At 42.0% G+C, this 13785-nt stretch overlaps 1 protein-coding gene across 5 annotated transcripts in view; it reads right to left on the bottom strand.

The window, feature by feature from the left end:
- Positions 1-13785, bottom strand: part of ACTN1 (actinin alpha 1) — a 99328-nt gene that overhangs the window by 58239 nt on the left and 27304 nt on the right. The gene's annotated exons all lie outside the window — the stretch shown is intronic.

The following is a 13785-nucleotide window of genomic DNA, read 5'->3' as shown; positions in this document are numbered from 1 at the left end:
CCAGATCATTAGAACGAAGACATCAATGTTTTTGCTCTCACCTTAGGCACCATGCACACAAACATGACCATTGTTTTATGTCCAACGGATTACACACAAACCCATTCATTTCTAATGGCCCCATGCACACAAACGTAATTTCCACTGATCAGTGTACGGGCCGTGGGACAGAGCCGCAAAATTCGGAGCAGATCCTATTCTTGTCTGTGTTTGCGGCTCGCTTTCACCAACTGCGTGAAAACCTATGGAACATACGGAAAGGATGCGTAGGACACACTTATGACACGGAACGTTGCTTACGGGCCGCATATTACAAAAGATCAGGTGCATGTAGCCTTACTGCCATCAATTACTATCACTTACATCCAGTGCACTGAAAGATTTATCGCTTTTCAATTCTCCCTCAACAGATCATAAATCATCATTCTATTGCTTCTATTCATTGCTTTATAGCATCGAGCTGCCAGCTATTGACCAAAGCGTAATCTTTTTTTATTACATTCATACTTTGTCTGGATTCCATTTTACTAATTGGTCAATGTTAATACCTCTTGGCGTTTTCTACTTCCAGGACAATAATTCTAAATTTTGTCATGGTTTCTTTTGCTGGAGGGTCGCTTTTGTTTTAGAGGATTATGATATATTTATTAAAACCCCAAAAATACAATTTTCTTTACTTTCTAAAGAAAAATTCACAAAAAAAAAAAACGAAAAACTTTCAGGCAATTCACACGATTTTGGTAAGGTTCATGCAGTGAATTTCTTTTTCAATTATTTTGCATCTAACTGCCCCCTCTTGTACCATCTGTAGGCTAGCAAGAAGAGGGGGCAAAGGAAGGAGAGTAACACATGACTGCAGGATCAGACTACAATATAGTGTTTGTTTGCAGGCTATAACCTTGGAAACATATGTCTGCACAGGAGCTGCAAACACAAAATGTTATGAGATTTGTAATCCACACGGTTTGCAAAGTTGCTTTTTTTTTTTTTGCTATGCAAGATGCATTAGATCAATACAAAATCAGTTGTAAAACGGTGCATACGACAGTCGACAGTACCTCTGCTTAATCTCATATATATTGGGACACATTCTATGCAACTAAAGAAAAACACATTGACCTCGGAGGACAAGCGAATATAGTAAATAGCCTATTCTTTTAGCTCAACTAAAATTCCATGTATGGCACCGATACAAGGAAAAGAACAATCACTTTTCTGTGCTGGTCTCAGGAAGGATCGTGAAGTGATAAACAACGGTCGGACCAGTCATTTTCAAACTGTCACAGTCGGTGGTTACTAAAAGTCGCTGCCGCTCACCGCGCTCGCTTCCTGGGTATGTGAAACACAAACACGCTTATGAAAGAAGCACTGTGCTTCCTGTACCAGGCAAGAGTGGTTGTAACATTACAAGAAACCACAGACCTGAGGTATAAAGCCTACATAGAAAACAACACTTATCCTATAGATATTCCCATAATCAAGGCAGAAAGATCGTTCACCTTACATAATGGCCCTGATCACGTATTCGCTGCCAGTGTTGGGAATCCGGTGCTGCTGCAGAAGGCTAGAAGGTCTACGTCCCCAGCTCTACCATAATTCAAAGTCTTTGGCCAACATTTTATCATGGCCATGAGCCCTACTGTGGAGAATTTATAGGGTTTGTCAGGTTTAGGAAACCCACTTTCAAATACCCTATTCAAAGGAGGGGGGGGGGGGCCCATTCAAGACCATCATCAGCCAGTGAAGAGCGGCTGCAAATAATGTTTCTCCCTCTGGAGGACCTGGCAAATCCGTGCTTTACAAAGACAATTTATGGATTTCAATGGGCACGGAGTAATGCTATATTTTCTATGTGGTGGCACTGCAGGGGAGTTGCACACTTGATGCCACGTTCCTCCACAAATGACAGGTGATCGCTGGTGGTCTCAGCAGCAGGACAGCCTGTGATCAGCTTATTGTCGGGGGACCCTTTTAACAAAAATGCATTGTTAAAAGTATACAATCACTTTAATAGATAGGTGGCGCATGTGTGGGGAGTCACTGCTCATTAGTTAAAGCGGCCCTGTCACTACTAATGTCCTATCTCCTAGCTAATCTAAAAGGCGCCGTCACACCGATAATGCTACTGAAAATTGTGTCCCAAAAAGTTTATTATTCTTAAAAAGTTCTGAGCATTTTTCTAAATATGTAAATGAGCCTTTATTAGACAACTGGGGGGGGGGGGGTAACAGCAGCGATTCTCCTGAGGTGGAGCCTCCTCACAGCCTCTGACGCCATCCTATCTGCATGAAGCTGCTTCACACAGTGTGAGAGACTGAGGCTGGAGGGAAGGGGGACCACTTCTTCGGGCTGTGGACCACCTAGAACAGTGGTTCTGGTGGCATATGAAAGATTCTAATCTTTTATATGACACCAGGATCGCAGTTCTAGCTGTGACGCAACCGGAGATATCGCCAGTTGAATACACATTCGGGACTGGAAGCTGTATACTATAAGATCACGCTGGGTTGCTGGGCAGGGAAGGGGGAGAAGCTGTATGCTGATTGGACAGCGTCATACAGAAAATATTACACCGCCAGAGTGAAAAGAAAGAGTCACCTCCTAATTGGCTAATCGAGCCACATTATCATATTAGAAAAACGCTCATAACTTTTAAAATAACAAAGGCTTTTAAAAACAAAATCACACTGTAGTTATCAGCAAAGCGCCTATTAGATTAGGAGATAGGGAATTAATAAAGTGGTGACAGAACCTCTTTAAAGCTAAAGGCCACATGCAGAGAGAGCAGCTTTCAGCACCGGAGGATCACATGGCAAAAGATTCTCTTTATTTTAGTGTGAACCTCAACTATCCAGCTTCAGGGAACGAGGGCATAACACTAAAATTCCTCTCCTGCGATAGCTTATCACGAAATGAACTGCCAGTGTTGCAGTCAGTTTCCCTGGGGCAGACCAGCTTATCCCCTTCCCAACATTTGACGTAAATGAATGTCACATTAGAGTTGGGATAACTCCGATCCCGGCTTTTAAACCGCATAGATGCCGCAGTCCATAGTGACCACAGCATCCAAGCTGTTAAATAGAGGGGGCCAATCTGTTACGCCATTGCACTGCTGCGAGGCGATAGCAGGGAGTCAATGGTTGAGGCCCCTTGTCTGCCATCATGATCCTCCTATTAGGCAGATTTAAATATTCAACCTCAGGGCAAATAGCGTAAAGAAGAAAAAATGGAACAGAAAGTGATCAAAGAGTCGTAGGTACACCTGAATGGTACCAATAAAATAAACAAGCCATCAAACGCTGCACCGATGGAAAAATGAGGTCTCAGTATATGGGAGGCACAAATTTATTTAAACAAAATTGTTTTTATTTGGTAAAAGATTTAAAAAAATAAAAAAATCGTAATGACCCACAGAATAAAGTAAAACATGTCGTTTTTACCGCCTGAGGAATGCCGTAAAAACGAGACCCAAAATACAATGGAGGAATTGCGGTTTGTTTTTTTCCATCCCCCCACCACAAAATTATATTTAAAAGTTTCCCAGTACATCATACGATACAATAAATGGTGCCATTAAAAACTACAACTTGGCCCGCGAAAAAAATAAAAAAAATCACTCAGGCCCCATGCACACGGCTGTAATTTTGATTCACAAATTTACATTACAAATTACAAATGTAATTGCGGATCAACGTATGGACCCATTCATTTCTATTGCCCATGGACACCTTCCCGTATATTTATGGGAAAGAGTCCGGGTCATAGAAAGGCTCTGCAAAAAATAAGACATGTCCGATTTTTTTATTTTATGGACCATGCACCCATATTTTATAACAGTAGCACAGCCCGCAGATGCGGGTGACTGTACGCGGCCGTCCGTGCCCGTAATTACTGACCGCGATTACAGCTACGGCCATATGCAGAAGGCCGCATACGTCTATATAGACAGGAAAATTTAAAAAAAGTTATGTGCGCCTCCTTCTTTGAGCACTTGGTTGGAAGGTTGGGTGGGTTGGGGGTCAAAATGTATTTTACTCTATTGTCAAATTTATATAAACAAAAGGTAAATAAATTGAAAAAAAAAAAGCGGAAAAACTAAAATGAAAAAACAAAATGGCTGCGGCGGTAATTCAAATAATATAACAAAATGAATGAACGCAAATAAGTACTATGAATGTGTTTAGAAATTATGTGGGTATGAAATGCAACAAAACCACAAACTCATTTGTTCTAATACAGATTGTTACTGCTGGAGAAGAAGCTCAGGAAAGCCGTAAGTAAACAGATTTCTGTTCCCTCCTGCCCACATGCTGCTTTTCAGAAGTGAGCTGAAGGCACAGGATTATACAAATATAGAACTGCTACCTAAATAGCGTGCAGGTGTTACCAGAGGGACGGACTCCCATGATTTCATCTCCGGAAATAATTCACTAATATAGACTGGATATAGGAATTGCTTGATAACAGGTTTACCTTCATGGACCACTGGAGAATACTACAGGGTGAAGACATCTTAACAGATGTGAATATATAGACAGTAAGACGTGTAGGGTTAGCACAGGAGAGACCTGAAGTACCACTACTGTATATACCTTCGGAGAATCTGTGCTTATTTCTCATGCACCTCCCCTGCAACGTATCGTACAGAACGTTTTTTGTCCAGATTGCCTGGTAGCCTCTTGCCTTCCTATCTGGATGACCATCATTAGATTACACGTAGCTACAAACACTGACCGGGTCATCAGAAGTTCTGTGAGCTATATAAGAGACTCAAGGCCCTTTTACACCGGCCGATAAAGCGAGTGCCATTCAACGAGACATCGTTGATTGGCGCTCGCTTGCTCCGGTCACACGGAGCAATGGATGTTGACGAGCGGTCGTTACTCCGATCGCTCATCCCCATACGTAATGATCATGTTGGCAGCGCGTCTCCCTGTTTACACAGGGAAATGTGCTGCCGACAACGATATTTCACTTTTTTTTAAAAACGATACAACCAGCAGATGATCGAGCTCGTTCATCTGCCGATCGTTCCCCTGCTTACACAGGGCAATTATCGGCAACCAGCGTTCTATGAACGCTCGTCTGCCCGATAATCGCCCTGTGTAAAACCCTCTTCACTCCTCACTTTTTTTTAACTTTTTTTTTTACTGTATACAGAGCAGCTGTATCTAGTGCTGAAACCTGTATCAGTCCGGTCAGCGGCACTGACGGGTTAAGTGTCAGTGGGTCCTGTGTGTCAAAGTGTTATCGATGACATTTAAGCTATGACCTTAGATGTGATAGACAACAGCCCGATCCTGCGTGTCAGATATACGCAGGACCCACGGTCACTAAACCCGTCAGTGCCGCTGATCTGACGGATACAGGTTTCAGCGCTAGATACAGCTGATCTGCATGCAGAATACAAAGAAACAGTATCTCAAAAAGTAAAAATAATTTTTAATAAAAAAGGATTTAGAAAGTTGTACAGAGCACACTGATTTTTACCAAAAAAATAAAAAAAAATTCAATAAGGTGTACATAGCCTTTAATGTAATGATGTGATATAGCGGTGCAACACATCCTTGCCCCAAACTATTACCTTGTATTGCCTTCCATTAACATTTTCAGGTGACTAATGCATAAAAAGCATAAAAGCAGCACGAAGGCCGGGGCTGCACAGACTTTTTGTTGAGCTACTAGTGGATTTTAACTATTGAGCTACAGCTGAAGTCCAAATGAATACACGGAGTTGCATCCTATCTTGTAGACTACAGCGGTCACTCAATAGTTAAAAACAATTATAAACCGTATAAAAAGTCTAGGTGGCCTAATAGCTACCAACCAAAAAACATTATGAAGGATAGATGGAAAGTGGTGCAACCGCCATCTGTAGAAATTCTGGAATTTCTTAACCAAATTGACCAACCGTTGTTCTACGTGGCTTTTTTCGGATTGCAGCATGAAGAGCTAAAATGGCAGCTGATCTAGCACAACAGTAAATGAAGACAGCGGAGGACTTCCGCTGGCACAAAGGTGAGCCTCTACCACATGAAAAACAAACAAAGCAGCCAAATGAGCAGTGACACACAGTTGCTCAGCAACATAAATGAACAGTCTGCATGAGCAGCGACAACAGCACTTTGCCTGAAGACCTCTACGTAAGTCAAGGTAAAGATCTCGGGTAAATTATCTCAATGCAACGAAGGTGATGTTTTAATTTCATCCAAAGGGTACAACATTAACCTCTATATGGAAAAATAGGCCCAAAATATTCTAGATAAGAAATGTTCTACCTTTATATCCATGCAATCCCAAAATGTATTGTATTACTGCGTGGTCAAAAAGAAAGAGTGCAAAGAAAAAATGCAACCGCATCAAAAATTCATGCAAAGTTCAAAAGCTTTTTTTTTTTTTTTTTTAAATGCGGTTTTAACCGCACCACAATACACTTTTAAAAGGGTTATTCCCATCTCAGCACTTTTTTGCCAAGCTCAAATGCATAATAAAAATGATAAAAAAGCTATTGGTCGGCTCAAATAATTGTTCCTAGCAGGATTCATGCTTTTGCCGTGTTATTTTGCCCACTCCCAGGCTTCCGGAGGATTTGTGGGTGGTACTTTACCTTTAAAGTACAACTCTGAATACAATAAATCAACGTTTTAGGCAATATAAAGTCATTTTTAAATGGGCAATAAAAGATACAGCCTATATGTATCCTGCATACATAGAAGCTGTCTGACACGCAGGACCAGCTTTCAGCCGAGCCGCCAGTTTAGCTGACCTGACGGAATCTGCTTTGACAGAACGATACAGCTTCTATGTATACAGGATACATAGAAGATGTATCTTTAAAAAAAAATGTTTACTTTTTAAGTCAAATTTAAAAATGGCTTTAAATCCCTTAAAAATAAATATTTGGGCTCAAAAAGGTGTACTTAGCCTTTAACGCGCTCGCTCCCAGCAGCATCAAGAGTACCAGACGCTGCCATGTGCAGCACTAAAAGACGGCTCTAGGGCTACTGCATATGCCCGGGAGCCGTCCTATTCACTTCTATGCAAAGGATATAGCCAGCTGCCAAATAGGATGTCTCTCAGGCTTCTGTGTCTGCCCGGGAATCATCCTAATTGAGTTGAATAGAGCTTCGGAAAAGTGGCCGATCATGGAGCTACTGCGCATGCTACAACCCTAAGTTCCCAGAAATATGCACAATAAAATAATGAGAAGGAACTGTGCAAGTGTGGCCACTGCTGCTTGACAGCAGAGGAGGGCCATAACCGCAAAAAAAAACAAAAAACAGACAAAATAGTCAAAGCCATTTTGAAGAGTGGAAAACGTGGGACTGGAAAGCAGGCCAGGTCATTCACGAACGGGGAAGCCGGTAGGTTGGCTATACATTTTTTGTTTGAACTGGAGGGTTGCTTTTAGCACCTTCACTCTGACGATCAGTAGGGATCCTGGCAGTCGTAAGTAATGGCATATCCCTACTATAGTGGAGAAACCCCTTTAAGTGTTACTTGGGTAAATTTTCATGAAATTCTGTACATTTATTTTGTAATTGTTGGCATTCTGGCAGAATTACTACCAAATTCTGCAACACTCACATTTGAGGGCAGTAATTTTGGATAGGCTTACAAACTTTGGATTTTCTTCATAAATGTGAGAACTCCTTGAAACATTTACCGTAGACGACTTGCCACTAGGTCATATAAGTTGAACTGGTTATCTGAATAGAGCTGTCTCCCTGATTCCAGCACAGTTTTTTTTTTCCCCTGGACTCCCCTTTCCAAAAGATATGGCCCACTGTTGTGTTGGTTCCCTATGTGCTGATTTGTTGTAGTTAGCCAACGGGGCGTGAACTACCCACTTGTTCTCCCAGGGGTGGAGCTAGCGTCCCTGCCTCTGAAGCTGGCCAATCAGCACGAGGCAGCTTGAGGGTAGTTCAATGCTAAAATCCCTACTGATCAGAACGAAGGTGCTAAAAGCAACCCTCCACTCCAAATAAAAAATGTGACAAGAAGGACAACAAATGCAACACTAATAATCAGCAGCTCCTAATGAAACTAGCTGTTTTTTAAGGCTGTGTTGGCACAGCACAGTTGCGGCACGGTTAAATCGGGATCAGATCTACGAGAGGGCAAGTTAAAAAAACGTCCTTTATAGTTCTCACTTTGGGAAACACGCTTTTTTACTCCCTGCTGCAGATTTTTCATTAAACCAATGATCAGTGGCGGCAGTTTCTCACATTTCTGAGCATATGTGTTGCTGTATATATAGAGCTGTACACAACAAGAACCATCACCATCTGGAAGCGCTTTGGCTGATTTCGATCATTCAGAATTACAATCGCCTCTGTGACATGGTTCTCATTGCAGGCAGCAGTAAACCGAGACGACCAGAAAGCAATGTGACTCAATAGCTTCCGCCTGTAATGTGTATTACCAACATGTAACAAACAGTAGGAAGACGGAAAGTCAAACTCGCACTATATTTTTCTTAAAAGTTGACAGTTTTCTGGTTGCCAAGCAACTACTTAAGATAAGGATTAAAAAGGTAAAAGGGGGAGGGGGTGGTGAAGAGGGGAGATCACAATGAGTAACTGCAGCTGTGTAAGGAAATACAACATAACAAACATGTGTTAATGGGGTTAATGGTTTATGCAATATAAAAACTATAAAACCGTGTCGGATAATTATATAGCATTGTACCAGATAGAATGAAGACTGCTGCGTAATGTGCGGATGAAATGGCGCTTTATGTGGCCAATAAAACACAAGGTAATCACAGAAAAGAAGAAAGTATCAATTTACCGCCTAACACAGTCACAAACGTAAGGTTTGCTTTCTCATTATGGTAATTTCCTGTTCCTGAAATGTAAATTTACGTGAGATTCTGCAATGCAGAGATTTGGAGGTTCTCCATATCGGTCTCCATCAGACTATGACAACCTGGAGGACAGCAACAAAAGTTGTCATTGTCCCTTTCTCTGAATAAACACTAGGCTCGAATCACATGGGACAGAAATGCTGCCGATTTTTCCGCAACTAAATACTGAAGTTTTATGTGCGTACTTTGCTGCGGATTTCACAAGTGCTTGTCCACACAACAGAATTGCTGCAAGAGTAGCAGACTTTCCGCTGCGGCAAAAACGCCCCATTTCCTGCGTTTTTCACGGCAGAAAATTGTGCGTAAATTTGCTGTGTTTTCCACAACGCAAGGAGATGGTGACATCTCCACTGAAAAATGCAGCAATTCTGGCCACTTTCCGCAACAGGAATGGACATGCTGCAGTCCGAAAATTACGCACCGCAGGTCAATTTCTGCACGGAATATTTACTCAGCGTGTGGATGAGATTTGTTAATTCTCACCCCCTCTGCTGGTACTGTATTCTGCTGTGTTTTTTCGGTTTGCAAATCCGGACGGAAAAAACGCAGCAATTCCGCAGCGTGTGGACAAGCCCTAAAAAGGGTGAAATCCGCAGTGACCATCTACAATAGAATAAGTATGCTGTGGTTTTGAAAAAACGCAACAGGCTCTGATTTCCGTTGGGAAAATGTTCTGTGGAAGAGATTTGTTCAAATCTGTAATACACTGTGGATTTTCCACATGGAAAATCTGTAAAATTTCTGTCTCGTGTGAATCCAGACTAAGGGTATGTTCACACGTAGTGACCAAAAACGTCTGAAAAGCCAGAGCTGTTTTCAAGGGAAAACAGACCCTGCTTTTCAGACGTTTTTTTGACCAACTCGCATTTTTCGCTGCGTTTTCACCGCGTTTTTTACGTCTGTTTTTGGAGCTGTTTTCATTGGAGTCTATGAGAAAACCGCTCCAAAAACGTCCAAAGAAGTGTCCTGCACTTCTTTTGACGAGGCTGTATTTTTACGCGTCGTCGTTTGACAGCTGTCAAACGACGACGCGTAAATAACAGGTCGTCTGCACAGTACGTCGGCAAACCCATTCAAATGAATGGGCAGATGTTTGCCGACGTATTGTAGCCCTATTTTCAGACGTAAAACGAGGCATAATACGCCTCGTTTAAGTCTGAAAATAGGTCGTGTGAACCCAGCCTAAAGGACCCTGCAGTATCCAGCAAAGGGAGAATTTATTTATGCAGATGACTGGGGTAAAAAGGATTTTGGCAGTGAGAAATCAATTTAGGCCGGGCTCACACGAGCATGTTCGGTCCGTGATATACGACCGTATGTCGGCCGCATTTCCCAGACCGAACACATTGCAGGGAACCGGGCTCCTGGTGTCATAGTTATGTATGACGCTAGGAGTCCCCGCCTCGCTGCGGGAAAACGGTCCCGTACTGTAATCAGGTTTTTAGTACGGGACAGTTTTCCCGCAGCGAGGCAGTGATACCTAGCGTCATAGATAACTGACGCTAGGAGCTCCCAGAAGTGTGTTCGGTCCGGGAAATGCGTCCGACATACGTTCCGTATATCACGGACTGAACATGCTCATGTGAACCTGACCTTGGAGTCCAATTCATAAGTCTAAAGTTATTACTATTAGTTACACCTGATATATGGTTCATCCATGTCCTGTGGGCAAATAATTACCAAGGCTTTTTTTTATTATTCTAAAATCCACCAAGCACCGTATATACGTAGGTTCTGCACATAAGTATATCGTATAAATTGTTATTGTAAATTTAAATTCTCTCAGTAGTAGTAAAAAAAAAAAAAAAAAAAAAAAACAAAACAAAACACACAACAACAACTATCCTTAGTGAGACCGTTGGTGGAAGAGGCTGCCACATGAGATTGGAGAGCACCGTGCATACTACACAAAAGACCATACAACATAACAGTGGCGTGCGAATGATCATCTCCGTATGCATAGTCGATAACTCCTCCAAATAAAATAGCACTAGCTATACGGAACCATATTTGTTTGTGTCGGCTAGCAAAATTAAGCACGACCGTAGTGGCCATCAGTGCACCAAAATTGGACCATTTGAGCCGTCAAAAGGGTCTTCAGCTTTGATGGATCCTATTTGCACTTTGTTTGGACTCTGACCCATCCTGAGTGGTGTCAGCCTTTCAAGATACTTGTGCGATATGTAAGAAACATTCATAGTATAGACTATTATACACCCAAGATGTATGGACATCTAGTTTGGTCCCTCAGTATAATAAAATAAAGTATGTGCATATGAAAAAGCATGGACTTCACTGACTGCTTTATTCAAAAACTCACAGCCCCTGGTGAAAACCATAGCAGCTCCCGTGTAACCCAACAAGGAGAAGCCATCTTTCGGACTTTGTATTTAATTTATTTTCTGGAAGCAGCTCAATGAATGAGGTCACTCCTTACTCTCGGTCTTGGATGTTTTACGCTTGTATGTAATCGTGTAAAGGTCACACTAAATAACTACATGAGGTCTTCTGAGACACAAAATCGATAGGGAGTCTAGTCCAGGATTTATCAAAGATTAAGAAGTTCTCTCCATCCTCACGAATCACTTTACTACTGAAAATCCAAATGTTTCCAGATTAACCACCTAACAGTCAGTTTGGATAGAATATTACTAGTCACATACTGGCGTAACATCTCGTTGCAATGTGTTCTCCGGCATACAGTAATGTGTGATGATTTTTCCTCCTTTTATTTCCCCGTAGTAAACCAAGAGCCGGAATAAGTCATGTAACCGTTCAAAAAAATCGTACAATCCAACATTCGTCAAGAGACGTCTTCTTGAGCGGTCCTCGAATACAGTCAATGGATATGATGTAAGAACGTAGCAGTGGCGAGATTTTCACTGAGTTTTAACAGAGGGAACTGTAATAGAATGGTATTATGCCACTCATTTCCAGGCAACTGTACATTTTGGCTGTGGTCACATTGGTACTCGCACTGGCCAGCTTGACTCATGAAGAGTGTTAATGCACATATGCAAATTTCATTAACATAACAGGGGGGGGGCACATGACCCCTGTGCATACGTTTGGATTGAACAGGCTGAATTAATGTTTCATTTGAATACAAATCGCGTAAGTGACCTGTAAATCCTTGGATATGTAATGTTTTATATGCGTTTTGCAGCTGGATTTAAGGGGATTTTGTGTCAGTGCCTTAAATTTATAGTCCGCTCTTATACACAAATCTATCCGGTACTCCATGTAAAATGCAGCTCCACCATAAAGTAATACAGTCCTGGCCTGTAACATGCGAAATACATTTAGAACCCAACTACTATAACACAACTAGCTATAAATCCAAATACACACACTTTCATACAGCGGGCGACAGGAAACCGAAAGTCTAAATGACATCTCATGGAAGGCTAAATGCAATGTATCCCAAACAATGTAATGTTATATTATAATAAATATAATATATAATACAATATATGTTACTATAGAAACAAAAATATCTTAACTAATGGGAAATAACATGCAGAAGAAAGGTTCTCTTTGTTTCATACATGACTGTTTGGGGATTCACGGAGGGCAGATTTATAACTTATGTCACAGGGACAAGTTCTGGACATTCAGCTATTTCTTTAAGAATGCTCCTAAATCATATCCCTGTTTTCTATGTTAAACCTAAAAAAGACCCAGATCTTGGTCTTTTTTATAATATAGAGCAACCTCTGCATACCAATGGCTTAGGCCTCATGCACACGACCGTAAAAACACCCGTTATTGCGGGTCGTAATTACGACCCGCAATAACGGGCCCATAGACTTCTGTTAGTCACGGGTACCTTTCAGTTTTCTCACGGGAAGGTGCCCGTGCCGTTAAAAAAATAGAACAGGTTCTATTTTTTCATTTTACGGGCCGTGCTCCTATCGTTTATAATGGGAGCACGGCTCGCAAAAGCGGCCAGCTGCCCGTGGCCGCCTGTGCTCGTAATTACGAGTCGTAATTACGAGCACGGTCGTGTGCATGAGGCCTTAGGGTGGATTTAGAAACGTCCAAGTGTAAATCCACTTTTGAAAGGTACATCCATTGCTTTCAAGCTCAAGGCCGAAGTAAAAAACCTGGTCTGCCTTGGGCACATCCAAAAAAGGTACAGCCTCCTTGGTGGCACCTTCCTGCAGTGATAGCAGCTTATGGGTTGGCGGAGGTAGCAGAACAAAATGGTTTGTCTTCATTGATAAACGTCTTAACACAATGCACAAACAGCTAAAGTAAAGGACTACCCCTGAAGTATACCACTGCCTAGAAACGCTCCACTTTACGGAGTTCAAGATCACCACAAAAAATAAAGATTGTGCAACTAAAATTAGTTTCATTGATAAATGATTAAAAGGACCTGAATGATCTTTGGTAGTTCCAGTGACAGGCCACAGCTGAGTGGCCTGTGGTGTCTTATCAGAAAACTCTTTAGAGCCGATGTTACAACATGACAAATTAAATTAATTTATGAATAAATTACAAGTTGCTACAGGCGCTCCTGTCACAGACACCGGCTCTCATCTGTAGGCCTGCTATGGATGCCAATGATTGCCAACTTACCATAAGAAGACTGACTCGGTTTTCTTAAAGTGTAGCTAAACGTTTGACAAACTTCTGACATGTCATAGTGACATTTCAGAAGTTTGGATTGGTGGGGGTCCGAGCACGGAGACCCCATCCAATCGCTAGAACGAAGCAGCTGAAGCGCTCGTGTGAGCGCTCAGCCACTTCGTGTCTGTTCGGCTTTTTCCGGAAATAAATGTATCGGTGTACGGACTCAATAGAAAGTCTATGAGCCCGTACTCCGATACATCGGCTTTCCGGAAAAAGCGAGCGCTTCAGTTGCTTCGTTCTTGCGATCGGTGAGGTTCTCAGTGCTCGGATCCCCACCA

This window comes from Rhinoderma darwinii, chromosome 12 (assembly GCF_050947455.1).
Source record: "Rhinoderma darwinii isolate aRhiDar2 chromosome 12, aRhiDar2.hap1, whole genome shotgun sequence".
Taxonomy (NCBI): Eukaryota; Metazoa; Chordata; class Amphibia; order Anura; family Rhinodermatidae; genus Rhinoderma; species Rhinoderma darwinii.
Note: the sequence above shows the minus strand (reverse complement) of the source record. Positions and strands in the feature narration are given on the sequence as shown.